Raw genomic sequence first — 24,117 nt, 5'->3', positions numbered from 1 at the left:
CCTTGTGGGTACAGCTTGGGGCTGTGCTACAGAACCCTCTCTGTCAGCTGATATGGATTTCTTTTTTCTTAGAGGGAAACTCAGCTGTGCCTGGGAAAGACTAGAGCCCCTGCTGCAGATAGGCAGAGGGACACGGCAGAAAGACAAACATTTTGAAAGCACAGTTAATTATGAAATTAGGACATTTTGCATTTGTTTCTGCAATGAAGAAGCCTTTCAGTCACAAATATAGAGGAATGAGAGGAGTTCTTCAATAGTAGCCTGTGAACAAGACTTGAGTGAAATTCAGTATATGGGAGGAGCCTGGGTTATTCCACTATTTGAGCTAAGTGGTGGTAAAGACTGGGCACAAGGTGAAAAGACCCATTTGTAGGATTAGGCTTCATAAATCAAATTCTGTGCTTATTTGAAAGTTCTCTTGAAGCTCACTTTTTAGCTAAAGCAATAGCAAAATACTGTAGGGGAGAATACTTTCTCTTCCACATTCTAATAGTTCATTTGCACTTCAAAGCAATGACTCAGACTTAATTCAGCCTTAACTATCATGACCTAATTAACTTTATGTTGCAGTCCAGGCCTGAATATATGACATGCTTTTCCATGTTGAGGGCTGGCTGTTCAGTCTCACAGCTTTTCCTAACTAGTTTTATCTGTCACAGCACTTCCCTTTTCCTTTCTATGCCTCTGCATCTTCCTGAAAGATTTTCCATGGAAGGCTCTCGCAAGCACTTTAAAATTCACATAGATTATATCTATCCAGTCTACTTAACATGTTTGTGTTATGTGGCACAAGTTTCCTACATGGAAATGACTAACCTTTATTTCAGACTATTTCATATCAATTTTGAGTGGTTTTGTAACACATTAGGCTTCAACTACCTGAAAACAGATAGCTCACCCTTTTTTTTTTCTTGGAAAGGGAAAAAAAATGACAGTTTTCTGAGAGCATGGAAACATTCCAGCAATGTTTTTTGGTAACTGATACATTTAATCAATTTCATGCCCCCTCCAAATTTACAGGAGGAATACAAACTAAAACATCTTTAGAAATAGTTTTGTCTAAGATGCTCTCACACAACTGGAATGTTAACAAAAATTATATTAATTTAAAATTAATTTTGAGTTTTGTTCCTGACAATTGCAATGTTGAGACCTACAGAAATGGGCGGAGCATCAAATCTGAAAGAGAAATATGATTTCTGATTAACTCACTAGCGAAGTTAAAATACTTAATGCTTTTTTTTTGCAGAAAACATTACTTAGAAAATTTTTTTTTGCAAAAAACATCACCCTAGTTGTTGGAGATGATGGTCCTATGGCTCTGAAAATATAAAGCATTTCTGCCAAATCTCTCTTATTTTTATGGAAGATAAATATGTACAGACAATCTATGAAACTCCTTGTCATTGGTCATCAGGTTGGACAAATATGTAAAAAAGTTAGAAATTAATAGGCTGAATTAGTGGAGCTGCTAGACCTACTATGCAAAGAAGAATAGGTTTTAGTTAAAGGTTAGTCTTAGCTCCTAAACCATTGATAGCTGGTGCTTGAGAGTGGATACTGATGGCAATATTAATCTATAGCAATTTTTTATTTTATACAAAACATCTGCTACTGGATGGTGGTATGAATATAGCAGATGGATCACTGTTTGTCCAGTAAATAATGAATTATGTTGTTCAGTATAATTGATAATTAATTATTTGCAAGAGACAACTTTCAAAAGAGAAAAATCTCCTTTATAATTTTTAAACATTTGAAGAATAGGCCCAAGCCCATAAAAATTCTTTAATGAACAATACTTGATATGTGCTACTGTGCAGTTTCCTACACTAACTCCTTGCAGAACTGGAAAGAGTATTCTTTTTAACATTGTCTCTACGGGACACTGCATTACAATCAAAGGTGTGCTAAGCATAGACAAAGCTGGCACAAATCTTTTAATACTGCCAAGAGCAGATTTCTCAGTAAAAAAGGCAATTTTTATGAAAAAAACTTTAAAGCCAGTTAAAAGAAATCTTGGAATTCAAATCCACAGAAGATTCTGTACTCAAATCTAGATTCCTTCTAAAATAAACCTGAAAGTTAAAGCACACCAAAATTTGAAAAAATGCCTAAATATTTTTTTGTTTTTTGTCAACTCTATCAAGAAGTATATTGCAAGACATAAAATCTATTCCAATTAAGGTGACCACTGATTAAAAACTCAACTCTATGCTCCATGAGGGATTCAAATCTTGACAAAAATGAATGTTCCCACAAATTAATATGTGGTTTTCAGTTTCTACTGAATTTCTAATTTCAAATATTCCTAAAGAGTCTTTGTCTGAGAACTGAGACTCTCTATACATGTGAGTATGCCAAGCAGGCTGTGTGGAAGATTGCTGTTTTGGGAGACAGGCTGAAAAAAATGCAACTCCTGTCCCATAAGATATTGTTTCAAAGTGGAGAACCTTACTGCACTGAAAAACTCATTTTCTGTTCAGCACCAGATGTCAGCAGAGCTTTAGGTAGCTGGCTCACAGTCTAGCTTTTTAGCATGTATGTGAAATGTCACATACTAAACCAGGCCTACATTTACATGACAACCACCTGGTGAATTACTAATGGGTGAGGAATTGCTGCTCTCTGTCCTTATCCAGATGTCCTCTTGCATCCCCGGTTCGAGCAGCTCAATCCTTTGTGCTGCACATTTCCATCCTCCTGCTTTGCTTCCACAGAGATGGCTCAGGCACAGATGTTAATTGCTCCCTCTGCAAGAGGTACTCTGCTGCTGGCAAACTCACCCAACAGCCAATATTGCCTGCTTTTTTGGTTTGGTGGGTTGATCCTGGGAAGCTAAGCTCCCTTCCAGTCACTTCTCACTCCAGCCTCCCAGTGGGATGGGAAGAAAAAAGTGGAAACCAAACCAAACCAAACAAAAAAAAGTAGTTATGGGTCAAAGTAAAGACAGGTTAATCAGTAAAGAAGAAAATTGTGGAAAAGAGCAAGTGATGTAAAAGCAATTCTACACCTGCCAGCAGCAGAGTGATGTCCAGCCTACCTCCAAGAGTGGCTACTTACAACAAAACTTACCTCCCCTGGTTTTCTTGCAAAGCATGATGCTGTGTATTATGAAGTATCTCTCCAGTCAGTTCAGGTCAGCTGTCCCAGCTCTCCTCATCCTAGACTATGCCCTAGGAGAAAACAGAGTGAGAAACAGATGATGAGCAAGCACTACACAGCAAGAGCTAAAACACTGTGGATGTTGTTATTAACTATTTTCAACACAAATGTAAAACACAGCACCATTTGTGCTGCTACGAAGAAAACTAAATCCACCCCAGTACACAGAGGAGGCAAACTACCCCTTGCTGCTAGTTCAGAGCATGCAGCATGGGTAATCTTAAATTGGTGAAGATCACTGCTTGGTGCAGCATAGCTGTGGGGTAGATCTGCAGTGAGGCAGAGCTCTAAGTCCAGTGTGGTGGACTTCTCAGTCCAGCAAGTGGAACAAATTGACCTGTGTTCACACAAAATCGCAGTTTTTCAGGCTTGCTGTCAAGGAAGTTTTACAGCCCTGCACAGTTTTCCTTCTACTACATACTATGAAAGAAAAGTTCTTTAAGAACATGGAGATACATATTTCCCTATCCACTCATCTCACCTTTCCCTAGAAGTTGCCACTTTTTAATAGACCTTCCTCAATTGAAAAGCAAACAAAAAAACAAAGTAGTATACACCTGCTCATCCCAAGTCCTGTCCTCAGCTCTTTTCTCACTTCTTAGTAGCATGAGCTACCTTGTTGCAGGAGTATATGGCTTGGAACCTGTCATTCAGTGCTATTCCCCACTGTCCTCCACTGAAATCCTTGGGACCTCCATGGGAAGACAGGGAGGATATGAAGAAGGCAGTGCTTCACCTCAGTTCCAGGCTGAGATGTGTTAGCCTGCCCAGGATGTCTCAAAGACCAAGGGAGAGTCCTACATACCAGGAAGTTCTCCGTGGCAGCTGTCCACTTTGTCCCTTCCAGGCTCAGTAAAGCAGTTAATGCATTTAACTCTGTACCTTTTTTACTTCAGTAGGACTGTGTTTGGCCCTAAAGTACACCATCAGATACCATGCTAGACTGGGATCTGATAGAGAAGCACAACATTCCAACTTATTTCCTGTTCATGTGGACTATTGTTAAGTAGATACCAGTTTTGCTAGCAGCTGGCCCTTCAGCTAGTTAGCCTACTAAAACAAAAGAAAGGGTATATTAATGGATGTATATTTCAATTATATAGTACAAATGCTGTTAAGTTTTGATCAAATGCCACTTTTGTATACTGGTAGGCTGATCACTTCACTTTACTATTTTTCATCCTTAAATATGGATTCTTCTGTTGAGAAGCACACTTTGTCTTCTAAATTAGAAAATAAGAATTATGTACAAATATTAAGTCCTTGCAATTTTTTTATTACTAAAAGTGCAAAAAGTATTGTGCTGTTTCCCTTACAATTCTGCTTGTATAGGTCAAGCAATATAGTTAGCTATAGACTAATTTTTCAGTTGAGCCTCTAAGGAGGCAGAAAGACAGAATAACAGAGTCATGTGCTCTCTGAACTTAGGCAAGTGATACCAAAATAGGACCTGACAGGCATGAACATTTCAGACAACACAGATCTTGGAGTACTGTATAATATTTTTTTTCAAGAATACAATGCAGTTTTCTCAAGCATTGTATGAGATTAAAGGCTCTGCATAGAATCATGTGAACATTCTAACTCAGTTCCATTGAAGCCCTTAGGGGCCTGATGCAAGTCTTTGCTGATGCATGCAAGAACCTTGCCCAGCTGTGAATTTGACTCCTGTTGTATAAAGCACTCTCAGTCCCATTATAAACCAATGTTGTTTTAGTTTCAAAGAATGTGACAGATTCACAAAAGAATGCTTCTGCATTTTCCCTTTATCAAGTGATTTTAATGAAACTGATAATAATTTCTTTTTTGTTTTCCAGATATTTGCACTCATTTATATTTAGATGCTTTCTGCAGTGGAAAAAGAGCGATATTACAACATAAAGGCTAGCAGCATGGGTGCATTTCTCTGCTTCAAAGCAGTCAGAGGGAAACCACTTTATAATCAGACATGCATATTGGAAGGCAGTGAATGCCAATCTCTATGTATGGGAAACCACACAGAGTTTACTTGACAAGAAAGTTTTAGAAAAAAACCCCACACCACGAACACACTTTGAAGAACTAACTTGCACAAACTCATGTAAACACGAATAAATAGGATAGATGTTTTTCAAATGTAAACGCTTAAGTATCATATTCAAGCAAAAAGGTAGTGGGTTTGGTTCTTCTAACTGTTTTTACAGCCATCAAAAGGAACAAACATGACAGGTTGCCCTTTTCCAGTTCCTCCCTCAGTTGTGCACAGCAGGCAAACTTTGTTTCTTTTCTCCTCTTACTGTTGCCTAGTCATTAGAAATTTGCATTTGATGAAAATAGTAGAAAATGCCTCTTCTTTTTTTTTTTTTTTCTCAGAAGTTTCTTTTTTCTGCTTTTTTCCTTGTTGAAGCATCTCAATGAGAGGTGTTTGTTCGAGGGGGTTTTTCCAGTTGTTTTTTTGTTTGTTTGCTGGAGATTTGGGGGTCTTTTGGGGTTTCTTTCAAGGAGACACCTATCTTTTCTAAGTTGAATTCAGTGCAAACAATATTTAATATATGAGCAACTTATAAGGATTAAAGGTGTGAAACTGCTCTTTTCCTTCTTCAGTTGGAAAATAAACAAGGGGATAAGCTGCTGCTGAACTGAGTTGCATGGGGAGAAGAGAACATTTAGTGTTGTCACAATTTGAGAAAACTCTTGTGTTTATTGTTTGGTTTATGAATTTATTACTGAGTTTTATAAATTTCTACCTCCAGCAAAATTAACAAGAAAACAAATTTTTTTTTTGTTTGTGCCATCGCAATATATGCTGTGTCCTGAAGGACACTTTTGGAAGACTGGTCTACAATGGTATAATATTCACACTCGGACTTGAAACAAGCAGCAGTTTCCATTTTTGTCTGTTCTCCATCAGTCCCTTTGAAAAGTGATAAGCAGGTCCAAAGTGCTGCAAAACTTCAAAACCAGAACAGATACTTTGGGAAGTGCACTTCTATGACACAGTATTCTTCCAGTGATATCAGTGTACAGGAAAGGTGGGGATAAGTTTAGATCCTCAAAAATGAGCCTCTGTTTTGCAGCAGCTATCAAAACAGAGTGTGTGTCTGTTTCTCTGTTGCAAAATAATAAAATATTAGCATGTTGTCTCTTTCAGTAGCGTAAAATATTATATCTGGAAACTAATTTTAATTTCATTTCTCTATGGAAAAGGAAAAGACAACATACTAAGGAGAAATGGCTTTCAATGTTGCATTTTCTTGTCTAATCTATTAGAGTAACAGCCTGTGCATCATGGACCAAGCAAATAAGGTGTCTTTGTCAAGGCAAGCAAAAATCCTTGGATTGGAGCTCCAAAAAATGGACAATTTTTGAACCTGACACTTCTGGGATTTGTGTCCAGTGGACGATTTTTAGAGAGGATATGGAAATACAGATGGGTGAGACGGCAGAATGCTCTGCAAGGGACCTCACTTGAGACACACAGCTCCAAGCAGCCAAACTCTCAAGTGTCAACAGCTTCCAAGGCGCCCGGGATAAAGATGATACCAGAGGGGAACCCTCAGTGTTGGTGAAAGAATGCAATGGTCTTGGCTGAGTGGAGTGGCTTTCTCGAGCAGCTCAGGGGCAGCAGGAAGCGCCTGAGGGTTTGAAGTGGAGCCACCAGAGGGAGACATAAGGCCGCACACATCAGAGCTGTGCCATCTGCTGTCTGCGGGTATCGCGTTCACAGCCACCTGTGCTGCCATGTCAGAGCTCAGGCTGAATCAAACTAATTGTTGTGGCGAACAACAGCACCACTAGGCCACCAGCACTTGTCATTACCAGTTTAACCTTGCCTCTGGCAAAGCCGATGCATGTAATCCCAGGGACAAAAAAACAACAAAAAACCCCCAAACCAACGCAAATCAAACAAATAAACTGAACCACCACCTAACAAAACCGCCTCAAACAAAATTCTTGTTGTTGTTTTTGCAGATCTATGCAGCCTTTTGGAGGAGTTTACAAATGTGGCTCTGTGCTGTGCGCACATAATTTGTTTTATACGTGTTACTGTTCTACTTGTTTCAAACTGAGATTCCAAGAAACCATTAAGTTTCCGCAAATACTTTGGCATGGGCCATTGGAATAATTCTAATAAAGTTCAACCTGCGGGTTGTTTTTCTTAGACCGTATTGCAGGGAATTAATGTTTTGAAAAAATTCCATGGAACGTTTCAAAGTAAATTCTACATTTAAAATAATCCTTCAAACGCAAGAATATAGACTACAACAAAAACACTTAGTGAACTGCTCATAAGAAGGTGATCAGACAAATTCTGTTAGATTGTTGTTCTCTAGGGATGTTCTTTGTCTTTTTACTCTTTGCATTTGTCTTTTTCTTTTTTATGTCCTTCCTAGACCATTTCTAGTCATAGTGTAAAATAAGAAGGCTAAATATAGTAATAAAGTAATAAATAATAAAATAGATTATAGGAATAAAGTAATACATAATAAATAAATTTAGCAACAATGAAATTGTAAGCAATAAAGTAATAAAGTAAATGCAGCTGCTTGAAAAACTCAAGCTACAGCTGTCAGTAAACACTTGTAGATTTCTGCTCTGGATCAGAATGGAAAAAAAAAAAAAACAAACCAAAATTACGACAACGTTTATGGGAAAAAAAATTTTCTGCTCTGGATCAGAATGGAAAAAAAAACAAAACAAAAACAAAACAAAATTATTACAACGTTTATGGGAAAAAAAAAAGTTGAATTATTTTGACAATTTTCATTTTAGCAATTCCAAATGTAAGTATTTTCAGGCTGCATCAGCAACAAATTGTACTCCTGATGCCTCTCCCATTGTTGCCTCCCTTCTAATCCTGTTGTCTGACTATGGGAACTCCTTCCATAATACCTCAGTTTGTCCCTGATTTTAAATTATCCTGTCAGTGTTAGAGACTAAGAAAGAACAAGACATAAAATCTTGGAAGGGCAAGAAGTCTGGAGTTAGAACATGTGATTGGCTGGTCAATCACCTTGTCATATGGGACACTAAGGGGAAAAGGAAACCCATGAACAAGAGAGGCAGAAACACAAAAATGAAAGAGAAATGTAACTGTGATAAAGATGAGAAACAAACCTGACTAATCTCAGTGACTGATGGGATAGCAATAAATTCGGAGGCACAGTGGGGCAACTGATAAGGATGCAGACTCAAAGGATGCAGGATGCTGGAGACTCGGCAGTTGCTGAAGATTCATGGAAAGGAGAGGGTCAGACAAAAAGGGGTGTAGGAGGAACTAGGTGCCTGTAACATGAGACTGGTCACCACGTTGGTGACTGGTCATGTTGACTGTTCTGGTACCTAATTACTACCATCTGTTCTGTCTTCTTCTCACATACTTTCTCATCTAACTGCATAGTCATGGTCTCTATCTCATGTGCATGACTGCTGCAAGGACTAAGTGCCAGCTACTGGGTGAACTGATGTGATGAATTTGGTGCTGGCAACTGGATTTAGACCAAGGGTTTTGGTGCCCCAGACCTGTAGTGGCAGCTACCAAAGTGAGTGGGGTATCAGTGCCAGTCACTGGGGCAGAAAGGGGCCTTGGCCACCAGTCCCTGGGGTTGAAACAGTGCACGGCCAAAAAGCCACAGGACAAATAATATGAGGAAACATGAGGAAAGGATCAGCGTGAGGAAAGCTGGTAGAGCAGTTGTTAGAAAGGATGAATGCTCCTTGTTAGAAAAGGAGGTAAAAATATCTTTTTGCACCCTAAGGATGAACTTAGAGACAACACTGAATTGCTCATAAGCACTCTGGAGCAGGAAGAGAGGAGAACATTGCTATTCCAAATGCAGAATGGTATCAACTAGGTCTTATTAGTGGTGTTTGTGCCAAGTATGTATTTAGGCTGGAAGTTAGAAGAATCTTTTACTGGTAGAGGAATAAGATTGTGGGATACCTTATCAAAGGAAATATTTTGGCCCTAATGCTTCAGCTAAAATAGATATCAGAATGATTACTTAAAAATCATTATCTTATTATTATTTTAAAATCTTATCTTGACACGGTTACCCAAGTTCACAAGTTACTTGCATTTATCACTTCTGTGTTTCTGCAGAACAATTGGCTCAGAATTAGCAAATATGCTGAAAAAGATAAAAGTGCGTTTATCACTTCTGTGTTTCTGCAGAACAATTGGCTCAGAATCTCATATTAGCAAATATGCTGAAAAAGATAAAAGCAATTCTAAGACCCTCTGTGCAAGGCTGGTCTTCAGCCTTCCCCCAGATATTCTTGCTGGAGTATGGCCATCTCAGCTACTGTCATTCTGTTGCAGGAGAAGAGTTCAGAAAGCAGGGTTCATGTGTTTCTTGATTCACCACTGTAGCACTAGGTCTTGGAGGACTTGATATTGTGTGAATACTCAGATTTCTCTAAGAAAAACTGGATGCTACTCCTTTTTTCTCTTGGCTATTATGCATACATGGGTGCACACACATACATGGGTGCACACACACACACATATGCTTTTACCTACGTACATAATATCTCAGATTTCTCTAAGAAAAACTGGATGCTACTCCTTTTTTCTCTTGGCTGTTATGCATACATGGGTGCACACACATGCATGGGTGCACACACACACACACACATGCTTTTACCTACGTACATAATACATTTTGTGTTCCCACATAAAATAGTGAAAACATGGCACATGTTTTCTGCACAAGAACTCTGGATTCTCCTATAACCTAAGGAAGCCTCTGCTTTTGTGCTGCTTTGAAGTTTTGCTGTAATTGATAACTGATGTGGCTGCCTCCCTCTCATGAAAGCGCATAAAAAAACCCCTGTAGTTTTGTGCCTTAGATATTTTGCATCCCAACGCTGCCTGATGTTAACCATATATAGTTGAAATTAAACTTACTTTTTTTTTTTTTTTGGTAGGTGTGAAATGGTCTGATGGTCCTACTCTTTGTAAGTGCAATGAAGGTAGTGATGAGTACAGAGTGGTTAATGAAAGAGACAAATAATTAAGATCTTAGGGACTTAAGTCTTCTTTAGGGCTGTTGATGGGAGAATGGAAAAAATTCAGCCTGAAGGGTGCTGAATGGGGTGATAGTTCAGTTCTTCCAGATATTGAGCATCTCTAAGAATCAGCACATTTTCCCCTTTCACTGAAAGCAGCTGTCCATAAGGACTAGGCAGTTTTTCAGAGTCAGGATACAGCACGGTGAGAATTCCCACTGCTGCTGCTGCAGCATCCTAAGCTACTGTCACCAAGTGCAGGCTTACAGAGAGACACAAGACAGCACCTGCTCAACTTCTGCTGTTTCTCTTTGCCCCTGTGCGAGTTGCCGTAAATCCTACAAAAGGGCAGAAGGAATGGAAGTCCTGCAATCTACCAGTGTTGACACAGCTTGTTGTGAGGGTGACTGGACAATCTTTGGTGATGGCTGGTATGTATTACAAAGAGCTGCTAGTAAAATACAGACATTCCCCTGTGTAGGCCTGATACTTAGAAATGGAAGTAAAACATTAGGTTGATGCATGTCGTTGTCTGGAGTTTGTCTGATCCACACTGTCAGCACACACTTACATGAGTTACATGGCATTTTGAAGTTTCAAAGTTGTTCTAAGCATAAATCTGTTTAATGATGCAGAAGCCTTGTCAGCTCTTCATAAAACCCTTAAGATACAAGAAGCTTTGTCAGGATCTGCCTCTTATTATCTGCTCACCATTGCTGATCAAGCAAATAGCTTGCTGAGTTCTACCACTACAGCTGGCACAAAAGCTGTGGCTCCTTGTCAACGAGCAGTGCCACAGAAAGGGACCTGGGGGTCACTGTCAAGGGCAAGTTGAACATGAGCCAGCAGAGCCGTGGAAGCCACCTCCGCCCTGGGATGCATCAGGCACAGTATCACCAGCTGGGCAAGGGACGGGATTGTCCTGCTCTGTTCTGTGCTGAGGTGGCTTCACCTCAAGTGCTGGGGACAGTTTTGGGTGCCACAATATAAGGAAGATATTCAACTCTTAGAGATCATCCAAAGGAGAGCAAAAAAAGATGGTGGACCACCTTGAGGGGAATCTGTAAGAGGAGTGTCTGAAGTCACTTGTTCTGTTCAGCCTGGAGGAGACTGAGGGGAGACCCCATTGCAGTTACAACTTCCTCGTGAGGGAAGAGGGGGCAGACACTGATCTCTCTCTCCTGCACCCAGTGACAGGACCTGATGGAAGGGCATGAAGCTCTGTCAGGGGAGGTTTAGGTTGGATATTAGAAAAAGGTTCTTCTATTCAAACAGGTTCCCCAGGTCAGTGGTCACAGCACCAAGCCTGGCAGAGTTCAAGAAGTGTTTGGACAATTCTCTCAGGCACATGGTGTAACCCTTGGGGATGATTCTGTGCATGGCCAGGAGTTGGACTTAATGAGTGGGTCCTTTCCAACACAGCTTATTCTGTGATTTTATGAACCAGAGATGAAATATGCATGTACTGAAGCCTTGGAAGTTGTACTGAGTATTTACTCCAATTTTGCTGTCTGCATGAAATCCCCACATCCCTATGTGGGGATTTCATAAATGCCACAGGAAGATCCACTTACATGATCCATGCTTCTTGCTACACAGGTGTGATGGGGGGCATTTAATTCACTGTCTTTGTAATCATGCTACAAATGTGAATTTTTTTCCCCAGTCTTTCTGGTGGCTTTCTGGTTGCTCTTGTTGACTATGCCTGCAAAATCAAATGTAGCCTTGTTTTTTGTTTTTGTTTTGTTTTTCTCCAGAATAAAACCCTGAGTGAGGAAGATGCTTAAGCACATACTAAAGTACAGGTTGCAGTGCTCTGTTGAAAATTTGTAGGTTTTAGAACATGTTTAACTATAAACACATACTGAAGAGCTTTCCTATATGGAGACTTTTCCTCAGAATAGTAATTACTTAGATAGCAACTGTTCAATTGAATTGACCTGAATTAGTGAACCCTCTCTGGAATTAAGGAGACAAATTATTTTTCATTTTCTGTTTAAAATGCAGATATTTGTGAAAAGAAAGAAAAACATCATTTTCTTATACAAAGGGGTCACTTCCTGCTGTTGTTAAATATTTTGAATTGTGAACATTAGTTCTAGTATTAAAATGACAGAGTGAGACATGGAAATTTCAAGAAAACTGGATATTAAAATTGAGAAGTCTCATCACATAATAAAGGTGAATTTAGGTCATTGGCCAATGGTCAGTTAGGATGGCCTGCTTGCTAGGGGAGAGATTAAATGATACAAAGGGAAGTTTTCAATGCATCGCTTTTTAGAAAGCCAAAAATTATCAGCAAGCTGTACTGTCTAGAAATATCTGAGTTCCAATCACAGATTTCAGTGCAAATCAGACCTCTTTGTTAGGCACTGCTCAAATTAGGGATGCATTGAAGTAATCAGTATTCTCTTCAAAAATTTTTTTTAATTGTTCTTTGTTTTTTCCGTTCATTTTCATTGCTACGGACTTAGGAGCCTGATACTGAAGTGCATGTACTGTGGAAGAGGAAGGAGATTTCTTCTTGTGCTGTGAATTCAGATACCTATATACCTGATTGTAATGTGCCACCAGTCATGGCTGTCCACCCGCACTGTGGATTCTAGATTAGACTTCATATACAGTAAAAACTGGAAAGTGAGCATGGGAAAGATATGCATTGGGTAATTGGCCTAAAACATGCTTGGAAAATTGGCAAGAGCTTGGGGCCCAAGTGTTTTGAAAAGCAATACAAAGACTAGCATGGTACTGGTTACCAGTCATGTCCCTCTGAAATACTGACACTGTGGCCAAAAGTGTGCAATGTCTTTACTAATGACCTGTATGATGGGACAGAGTGTGTTCTCAGCAAGTTTGCAGATGCTCCCAGACTGAGGGAAATGTCAGATGCACTGGAGAAGAAGGATGGTCTTTAGAGGGATCTTGACAAGACACAGAAATGGGCTGATGAGAACCTCCTGGAGCTGAGCATCAGCAAATGACAGGTTTAGTTTGAGTTCCCCAGTGCATCTCAAGGCAGACACTGAGCCCATGCAGCAAGTTTGGTGGAGGCCACAGATGCAGAGGAGGCTGGAGGATGGCACAGGGCAGTAGGGGCAGCAAGAAGTGGGTTTTTTCAGTTTGGGAGTCAAAGGGAGTTCATCTGGCTGTCATCAGGTCCTTTGTGGCAGAGCACTGAAATAACAGACTCCTCTCAGGGATGCACCAAAGGCAAAAGACAGTCATTGCAATACAGAGCTCTCACAGAAGATTAGAAGATACCCACCTTTCCTGGGAGGTTTTCAGTGCCTAGGCAGGGACACCCAGTGAGGGCAAGGTTCTCCCCTCTTAGGCATCTTCCTGACTTCATAGCCCAAAGGAAGCAGATGAAGTGTCAGGTTGGCTCACCCGTGAAGAAGGGAGGAATCTGTGAGCCAGTAGATGGAGGTTTCATTTAAAAGTGAGAAATCTGGATTCTTGAGTGAGCTCTTCCATGACAGAATCTTGCTGTTTACACTTTTACTGCTGCTTGCCTTCTGTGCCCCCTTACTCTAGAAGCTATGCAGAGACAGGAGCACTTGCCCTGTGTGTGTTGCTTCATGGTGAAGTAATTGGGAGCGTGAGACCCTTGCTCAAGTCTGAGCCCCGATCAGGCACAACTGTAGCCTTTTGCTCCGTGAGGAACTTGTTGGGAAACGTGGGATCTACCCCGGCTTATCGCACATCACCTGTGAGCAACACAGGCACTTCGCTTTACGAAAGTACCATGCGAAGTGCACGGCAAACAACAGACGCGACACAAACCGGGCTAAAAGACGCAGCACGGCTAAGGCAGGGCCGGGACTGGCGTTTCTGGGGGCCAGGCCAGCAGCTCCGGGCGGTGCGCGGAGCCGCGGCCGCGGGGGCGGCGCGGTGCGCAGGGGGCGGGCGGCGGGNGGCGCTGTGTCCCGGGCCCCGCGGCGCGCTGTCCGCGGTGCTGAGCGCGGCCGGGCGGGCGCGGCCCCTCGCTGCCCCGGGCGCGGAGGGAGAGGCGCGGGGAAGGAAGGAGGCTTTCCTTCCCTGGCTGCCTGCCTTGCGGGGCGCTACCCATGCTGTCTCGGCGGACAGGCACGGTCGCTGCGCGGGGTATGGAACTATCTGGCCGGACCTGGCGTTGTGATCCGGTCGTGGTAGAAAGCAGACGGCAGATGAGACCGTCAGTAATGGGCTAGACCACAGGGTGACACAAACACAGCGCGGGGTACCAGTCCAGAGCTGCTGCTGGTGTTTTCAGTTTGCAGGTCTGGACACTATCTGCTCAACATCTGTTTGCAGCAGACAAGATAAGCTAGCTCCTTGGCACCCTGCAGTTTTGCAAATGGAAACGTATACTCAGTTTTTGCTATGCATTAGCTTAAATGAATTTGAGGTCAGCCAAAACTTAGATGCATTATTCTTATATTTTCTTAGTCTTGAGTCGCATCATGACTGACACTGATTGTCGGGGAACAATATGTCCTTACTGCTAGGAGGAAGTACATTTCTTAGAGTGCAAACTCCTCTCAATGTAAAAGAAGTAGTTCCAATACACTTATTTTCAAGCCTTTCTTTCTTGTAGTCAATATTCAGCCTCTCTTTCCTGCAGCAGCTAAACATTTTCGTCCTGTGTTATCCTGCAGCATTTCTTGCAACAAATATTCTTCATTTGCATAAATAATGACCATACTGTTGCATTTTGGTATTGTGTTCATCTTTGATCCTTTAAAACTGTAATTTCTCAGAGCTGTTATATATGTGTGTGTAGGTGTGAGGAAGCCATGCTTTGCATTCAGTTATCCACAGGTCTTAGCTCCTAGATATTCTCTCAGGGAACCAAACTCTTCAAGCATTTTGCTGTAAATGTATAGCACTTGGAAGGTTGTTGGATTTTTTTCTGAAGCTGAAAGGAGTTTGCCTGTTTGATGGGTAGTCAGTACTGTTTACTACTGTGTTACCAGCCAAAGGCTTGAGAGGAGTTAAATTGTGTGGCCATGAGGCTGTTGTATAATCAGCCAGGTTAGCCATTGGCAAGGACTGTTTTCAGCTGCACAGAAGATAGCCATGTGTATTTCTAAAGGTGAGGTCTGTCCACAGAATGAAAGCTGCCACAGGCATTCCAGCCTGTGTAAATTGGAGTCTGAAAATCTTGACTCTGGGAGAGTCACAGCCTGTAAAATCTAGGCTGCCTTCAGCACCTACCTTTGTCATTCAGTGGAATCTGTATTTCACTTGCTGATATGTCCCACCTTGTAAGTCCTATCTCACACTTGCTGACTTTCGCCTCTGCTTTTCTGGTCAATGACACTAGATTAATTTCTAAATTGGTTACTGAGATGAGAATGGCAATTTTGTTTGAATTTACTTTGAAGAAAATGTTACTATTCTTCTCACTGAGATGTTGATTACTTCTCTTTAGACTATGGGAGAGAAAAAGGGAAATTTAAGAAAATCATGATCTGCCTCACATTCATAACTTTTCCTTCCATTTTGCCTTGTATAAGCCAGCACTTCTGCTGGCTTTAAGCAGATTTCACCATGGGCATAAATTTTCTCCAGTGTTTTGAAGGCAGAGGCATAATTCCTGAAGGCTTAGGTTTGTAGGTGTTTTGCTGACATGATTAATCATGCAAATAATTCCAGGGACTTCCATACTGGACTGCTTGTCTGACTAGTGCCAAGAAATATATGACATCTAAGTAGAAACCCGTAGAAGCAGATTAACTGGGAGACAAAACCTCAGCAGAGGGATTCATCTGGCTCTCTTCATCTCCGTGCAGAGGACAAAGTGAAGCACTCAGCCTAACACTACTTGTTGCTTATGCTGTACCCATGTGTCCTCTCATAAATTCTGCAGGGCTGTCAAATGCTTCCCATGCCGCAGCTGCAGCAGGGCCAGGAGAGCACTGGCCCACAGCTGGCAGAAGCGGGCTGGGAGGTAAAGGAGTAGCAGTGCACTTGTTCAAGTACACAAGTATACAGCTCATGCTTGCTGTGTAGCCCAGATGTTCGCGTTACAAGTACCCTGTCACCTCTTGCCATGAGTTTCACTGTCTTCAAGTGCAGATGTAATGGGCAAAAGTTAAGTATCCCATGTGTTTGAATGAGCCAGCTTTGCAGTCATGGCAGACAGAGATGGCTCTTCCCTTACACAATTGAAGATGTGACCCGTTGCCAAGCCAGGGTGTGTGTGTTTGTTGAGTGTGTTGACCACAGGCAGGCACTTTAACTCTTTTGTCATTATAATGACAAAATCAGTAATATCTCATTTGTATTTGTGTAGGCACAAATTTGTTCTGAAAAAATATATTCCTACTAAAAAAGTTTGTTTAAATGCACTGATCAGGGTGCTTAAAATCCATTTAATCTAATGAGCAAATAAATTTTATAAGTATATGAAATGTAGAAGATTTGAAAGTATTTTTCATACATATTCATCAAGTCAAACTGCTTAAGGTTTGATTTTAAATGTAAGCAACTTAAAAATGCATTTGAAGACCTGAGTTAAAAATAGTTGACTTGCTGTTTGCCTGCACCAAGGAGTCTATTTTTGTCTTTATTCGGTAGATTGCACACAGGCATTTCTGGGGAGTGTTTCAGGCCTCCTTTTTAGAAATCCAGCTCCTGGGTTTGTGTGTTAAATCATTTTGGTTTGCTAGCAGTCACGTTTCTTCCTGACATACAGATGTTTCTAATCATATAGATAAGGAAGGAATACAAAAGTTTATGCTAACCTCTAAACATGTTTTCAGCTCGCTCTTTTGAACAGTGACTTGATTTCACCGTCACTTTCAAAACTGCACTGAAATTCAGGGGAATGCCCACACTTGAAACATCCTTTTAATACTTGACTCTCCTTTGCACTTATGATTGATAGATTTTCCCAGCACTACTGAAAATAAACCCATCAATAGTTCATTTTTAATGTTTTTATCTATGAACATCAGTTTGAGGGTAGCTAAGACTGATTAATGTATCTCTTAAAAATAAAAGATATGACACTATCTGGAAATACTATTTTTAGAGTTTATGTGCATGTTTTGTTGAATTGATTCGCATATATAGATATTTAAAGCTGTATAAATTCTATGTTTAGAACATGATATAAGCAGAAATAGATTCTATGTATTTGTATGTGTTCAGTATAAATATTTATATACATGTTTGTATGTGTTCAGTATAAATATTTATATACATATTATGTACATGTAAAACATATATATGGAGTATGGAGAGAGGATTGATGTCTCTTCAAATTAGTCTGTTATTTTGTAGTTAGCAAGGGAGTTCGGTTTTCATAATCTGAAGCAATCAGCCTCAGTTCAGAATCTCTGAAATTACTTTTTTGTGTTTCTTAGATAGTTTCTTAGTTCTTTTTGGGATAAGTACACTGCTGTAGGTCTGGACAATTGATCCTGATGAAGCAGCCTGCCTGAGTGATCCTTTTGGGATTTCGTCTGTGACAGCTGCTTGAATTGTGGGGGTTTTCTCCTTTTTCCCCCCTCTGTTTGCAGGGATTTTAGCTGCCTTGCCACTAGCTCTGCCAAGTTAGAGGGTGGTGTTTCTACCTGGGTTCTGCAGGCTGAAATTTGCTGCCTTTCCAATGTGCCTGTCAATCGTCCTAACAGCCAAATTCTTGAGATGCTGGAGGGCTCCTTTAGTGTGAGCACTTACCTTTCCTGCTTGTCTGGGCCCCAGTCCTGCACCCTTGAAGCAGGTAGGATTTTTGATACTGCCTCTGGTACTTGTAAAGTCTCTGTTCTGACAGGGACCTTGCATTGCCAGGAGGGTGCAGCTTTCTCCCACATCTCACACACACTAATGTTTCTATTTTCATGCTAAAAATAACAAGGCTGCCAGACCTTCTCTTCCTGGTGCACACATGCATTTCTGAGGTCAGTGTTTTGGCAGGAATGGCTTGTGTGAGGAAGGTGAGCAGAACTTACCTCTGTATCTCCTTTGTGCCTGTCAGGCTGCACAGGTGCTTCCATGAGCACTGCCAGCAGCAGAAACAACTGCAAGTATGGATAGCTTTCATCCAAAATATTGGATGAAATATATCAGCATATCTTCTTTGCAAGATGCAGTTCAAAATACATCTAAATATTAAATGGGAGGATTTAAGTCTTTGCAGGGAAATGAAAGTCAGGAACCGTGGAATAAATAATTATTTTCAGGCAACCTGATAATCATTTTCCTTTCCTGTAATTTGCTAAGGATTTCACTTTTGTGCTTATTAATAATGTGTTTTGATTGCATTCTTGTAGCAGGGAGGATTATTAATTTGATTGTGAACATTTCTTCTGTCCACAAATAGGACAAAAGATTGTGTAATGCTCTGGAATATCATAGGTATATTGCTGGTCTCATGCCAGGATCATTTTCAGCAATGAGATACATATCTAAATAGAATGCATTATGATCATTACCTTAATAAAATGTGAGTCATGCACACCAGCACTTTCATTCTTAAAATACTTCATTAAACTGGTGTATCCGTTTGCCAGTGGATAGAGCATTGTGTGGACAAATCATCTCCAGCATTTTCCCTGAAGCTCTGTGCTTAATTTAGCAATTTATGCGTGAGCTCACTAATAAACATTTTAAGTGTGCTTGCATGATGTACATTATCACCAAGTTTTAACTAAAACTACAAATGTAAAGCTATTGTAAAGTCTATTCTGACTTAACAAAGTCCTAGATTTTAAATGAGATTGTTGGCTAAGTATATAATTTTGTTTGTGATGACAGACAGAAAAACTAACTGCTTTATAGCTAACTCTGTTTGTGAAGGTCCTGTAGCTATTGAGAAAAGGTAGCAATGGATAGCACAAATTGCTCCAAAACCACCATTCAAGCTAAGGTTTCTGTGTAGCAATTTATGACTCAGAAAAACTTTCACGTTCTATCTTGAAAAATATATGCATGCTCTGGGAAATTAAAAGGGAATGTTGAAACTATACAAGCTGTCAGACCACATCATGCGTGTCCATGCGGGAGATGAGCAGGTGAGTCAGAAAGAATTTGGGAAGTACAACATTTGGGGGATGCTGTGGTACTTCTGTATTTCAAATGGATTTTCTCACTTGCAGGGAAGAAGCAGTCAGTTTGGGAACATGTAAAGAACATTCAAAAATGTCAACCTCTGACAATGACATAAATTCCTGATGAAATAAAAACTTGTAACATTCAGTGCAATTAGTTCATATATTTCCATAGATTTTGAAAATAGTTTTCTAATACTGATTTTTAAAACCAGTTCAAAAAAGAACATTTAAAAAGCCCTGGTCTCTTCATGGTACTGCATCTTCACTTCATCCTGCTACTAAGTCTATAACAGTCAAAATTACTTTATAATCCACCTGCTTTCTGACAAGAACAGTTGTCAGTTTTTTTACTGATATCTCTATGTACTTGTTTGTACTGTCTTTGTGTGAAAGAACATTTGGGAGCTGAGCAGAGGAAGGGAATCTGATTCTTAACAGGTGAATAGGAACTCAATTAGGTTTTGGTACAGCTGTCCAAAACATTCAGTCTTTCTTGTGAGGGCAGGGCATATACATGGTGACTGCATTCTTCTTTCTTCTCAGTTTTCATGTTTGCTGGTTCTCTGTGCAAGGCTGGTGGAGAATGGTTGATTCTGCTGTTCTTCTTCTATTCTGAAATTTGGTTGAAAATATGTCAACTCCAGACAGCAAATATATTTTGATTTCTTCCATCAATGAACATCATCTACCATCAAGCACATTTTCACAGAATGAGCTAGCAGCTAAAATTCTTCTTAAAATGTTTTTTAAAAACAGCATTTGTGTTTATAGGGATCTTTTAAAAAAATTATTTTGTACTACCGAGTTTTATGACCAGCTGCTCTCAAGTATTCTTGCTTAAGAATCCAGTACTGCATATTCTGTGAACAAACAATTGGTACAAAATAAAGCTTGTTGTTCCTTAAGAGTATCTTACTGGCATGTGTTGCTTCCTTTGTCCTAGAGGTGGGTGGCTTCTTCCATTTTGTGTGTGATAGTGAAGCATCTGCAGTTCCTGCTTTCTTTTTTTGAGCCTCTTTCTACATTACTATTAGCTTTTGACAATGTTTTTGAGATGGGAGAGCAAGCTGAGTAGAGTTGTGCTGTTGAACAGGCATTATTTCACAACACGCTGCTGGTGGCAGAATAATAGTGGTGTCATATTAATGCTAGTTTTCAACACATGCTTTCCTACAGATGGTGGAGATTAACAGTGCAGTGCCTGTTGTTTGAGCTGCAGTGCAGAAAACAAAAGGTTTGCCACAGCTGCTTCAGCCGCATCGAGGCAAGGGCCCCTGGCGACCTTTGGCAGGATCTGTGCATCACTGGCCAAGAACAGAAGTGTATGAACACTGTTCATTTGTTTATTTATGACAGCTGGTTGTTGTCAGTGGTCCTTTGCAGGTCACACATGTTTAAACTTAATAAGGGAGAGCTTCTGCCCTTTCTTTTGTGTTTTTTTTTTTTAACGAAATGTTTTGCTGAATCCTATCCGAGGTAGGGAAGATTTTAACTAATGTTTTCTATTAGATGCATTGATTGTGTGGTCAGAAACCTCCAGCACTATATGCAAGAGGATCCTAAACATTTTGGGCTAAATTGGTTTTCTGGTACATTTTTGGAAGTATCCAAAAGTCCAATTTACATGAGAGTGTGTTTCTATACTGAAATAAGCAGCAAAACTGGCATTGACTTTCAATAACACAAGAACAGCCCCTGAAGCTATTGTTCAAGTTCAGCCTAAATTGCAGTGGAAAGTGGTTTGGGATATTTCAGTGAATATTCTGAAATAATATTTCTCCTTTGACATTTGGTAAATTGCATAGCTGGAAATTTCGGTATGTATGAGTACTCACTTTTAGATCAGATGTTTTGGTCCACTTCATACAGATTTCAAAATGTATCTTTATAAAGTGTAGTAATGCTTCAAAAGTAATCAAGAGAAGATGAAATATTAATGAAATTTTTACTAGAGATGTGAAACCTTTCCATTAACAGTGAACTGAAGATTACAGTGGAAATTACTGTAGTGGATGTTCCAGCCTTTTTCGGAATTAATTTTCTTATTTAGTTTGAATTAAAAACAAAATAAAACACAATGATGTTTACTTAGGGAGTGTTTTCCAGATTTTTCATAAGGTTGAAGTTGTAAACTCTTAGATGATTAATATTTTTTTCAAAATCACAGTTAGATAAGAAAAGTAATACAAGAAGTGATTGTATCTTTTGCTGAAGAGCTGGTATCAAGCTCATAAATACATATTTCTAAAGATCATGGGGATGAATATAAGTAGGTATAAATCTTAGCAAAAATATCAACATTTGAGAGCAAAGATACATCCTTAATACACAACATAGAAGAAAATAGTAGCTTTTCCAATTATCTTTTCCAAACATTGTTGCTGGAAGCTTCTAGATTGTTGAATGGGTATGGACATCTGAGCATTTGAGCCTTTTTAGTTTTCCTGCCTATAACTTCTTGTTAAGAAGTTGTAAGAGGAAGAGGGTGGGTGATTCATAGGTGTCTTTGAAAATCTATCTTTTTTGATAAAAGAGTGAAAATCAGAAGTGGTCTTCTGGGTGGGCACCATAAAATTATTATGAATATCTTGACTTTCAGGTAATTTATTGCTACAAAACGTATGATTCACATAGGTTTCTGGCGTGTAGCTGGTACTGGACTTGTGACATTCTATCTACTTCAGCAAGACCTGCTGTGTCATAGAGAAACTAGTAGGAGACACAACTTTCTCCCCACCCTTCAGTGACTATATACCTTCAATAGTACCAGAAACTGGATAAAGCTAAAAAAGATATCCAAACACTTCTTTCTTCCCAATGCATAGAAGAAGCATGCAGTGTCTTGATAGATGCTGTGCTTGAATATCTCTGTTCAGCTGGAGTGAGTTTTTTGTCCAATTGTGGTAAATAAGGGTTTTGTCTCTGGCTTGGAGCCACATTTTCAATCATTTAATTTACTTGGGATTTTCTTTTGGCAGGACGGGATGTTCTGCTCTGTCTGTGAAAATGTCTTACTTTATTGACAAGTTATGAAGGTCAAGAGAAACACTCGGGTTTGTATTCAGAGACATCATCATCAGAAGATGAAGAGGAAGGGACCCAAGGAAATAGAAGTAGTCCATTTACAAATGCTAATCAAATTTAAACCTTCTTCAGGTTTTTAACTATAACTGGTTGTGCTTTTAATTTTAAAATCTCACCTCTTTTCATATCTAATTTCTGTTCTAGGAGGCTAATTTTCTATTTGCTTCTGAAAATGTTGTCCAGATATGGAATAATGTATAATCTCTTTACAGAGAGAATTGCAGTCAGAATTGATACTTTTGTCCTGATGGTGATTTCCTGTAGTGATTTTGATCACTAATGCTTCTGATTATATCCACTGACTTTGAGATTTGAATTCTAATGCAAAGTTATATTTGTGGTCTAATGCTGTCTTAACTGCACATCCTTTCCCAATTCTGGGTCTCAGGAGACCTCTCAGCTAAAAAAAATCTGTTATCATCTTTTACTCCCACAGTTACTGGCAGAAGAAGCTTATTCCATACCTCAGAGTTGCCAGTGTTTCCTAAATTGACATTATAAGATAGTTACTTGTAGTAGACATTTATAAAAGATAAAAGAGAGTGGTAAAACCCCTGTATTTTTCTTTAAAACTTCCTCTGCTTGGAGATATTTGCTATTTCTGTGTCTCTCAAGAAATTCAGTATTTGCTTTAATAATACAGAATAAATATTGACTGCTGCATTGTGGTATTTATTTAAGAAATCCCTTTGATACTAATGTATCTGACTTTTTAGCATTATTTTGTACATTAAGAAGTGCTCTCCTGACCATTGTCCAGTTGTAACCACCTTTTCCCACTCCTGTTTAAAGCTTACTCTCTTAACAGTTTCTCTCAACAAACTAATCTGCTACGATGGCTTAGTAGCAGATGAACTTTAACATGATGGTACATCTTTACTACCTCTCAGTTTTGTTTTTTTCATGGCTTTAACTGGAAAGATCATGCTTACATGTTTACAGGCATATTTAAGTTTTTTCATGTTTTCTCTTTTCTTTTTTTTCACTAGCAAAATGTTGAAGCTTAAATCAACTTTTTATATTTAACAGGTATTGCAAAGTGGGAATTTATTGTACAGAATACTACATAATGTTTAGTTACCTAGTTAACAGATAATGATAACAATTCTTGTTACTATGGAGAGAACTATGCAGACGATGGCGTGGAAAATGCTGTAGCTTCCCTGTATTATTTGGCACAGGCAAAACAAAGGCAAATGAAAAAAAATTTAATAAATATAATACATTTACTAAAACACTGACATAGAGGTGTAGAAGCAAGAGAAATAGATGTAAAGCTTTTATTAATGCAGAAGAAAAATAGATATCAATAACTAGAATCTTTACTATGCAGGCAGATATTTGATAACCTTAGTTTCTCCTTGCATATAGCAGAGGTTATCTGTAACTCAAGAACAGTGTTGCAAATTTTGTGTTAGCTTCTTTTTTTTAAGGTTACAGTTTTAAAGGTGATTTCAAATCTGTTTTCCAGGCATATATTCTCGTTTCCTTTTATATATTTTTGTGACAGTCTGTTGTTCTCTTACAAATCTGGTATTTTTCTCAAGGAGAGTAAAATAGCTTTGTTCTTTTTGCTTTGAGTGTAGTGTCTGCCTTAGTGTAATATATTACATTTCTTTTCTCAAGTGTAGGTCAGCTAGGCCTTTTGTTTTAGTAAGCTGAAGTCTTTATTATCCCAGAAAGTCAACAGTCTGTCTTCATCCACCCAAGCAAAGACTTTTTCTGAAGTTTCCTTGGTGGTAGAGATTTGTGTATGTGTTTACTTGTAGTTGGAATTTCATTCACTGTTACCTGTAAGAATATATTGGTGGGTGAATTTGGTGTGGGGGAGCATTTA

The sequence above is a fragment of the Passer montanus genome, unplaced genomic scaffold (genome assembly GCF_014805655.1).
Source record: "Passer montanus isolate IOZ18808 unplaced genomic scaffold, ASM1480565v1 scaffold52, whole genome shotgun sequence".
Taxonomy (NCBI): domain Eukaryota; kingdom Metazoa; phylum Chordata; class Aves; order Passeriformes; family Passeridae; genus Passer; species Passer montanus.
This window is presented reverse-complemented; position numbering follows the sequence as displayed.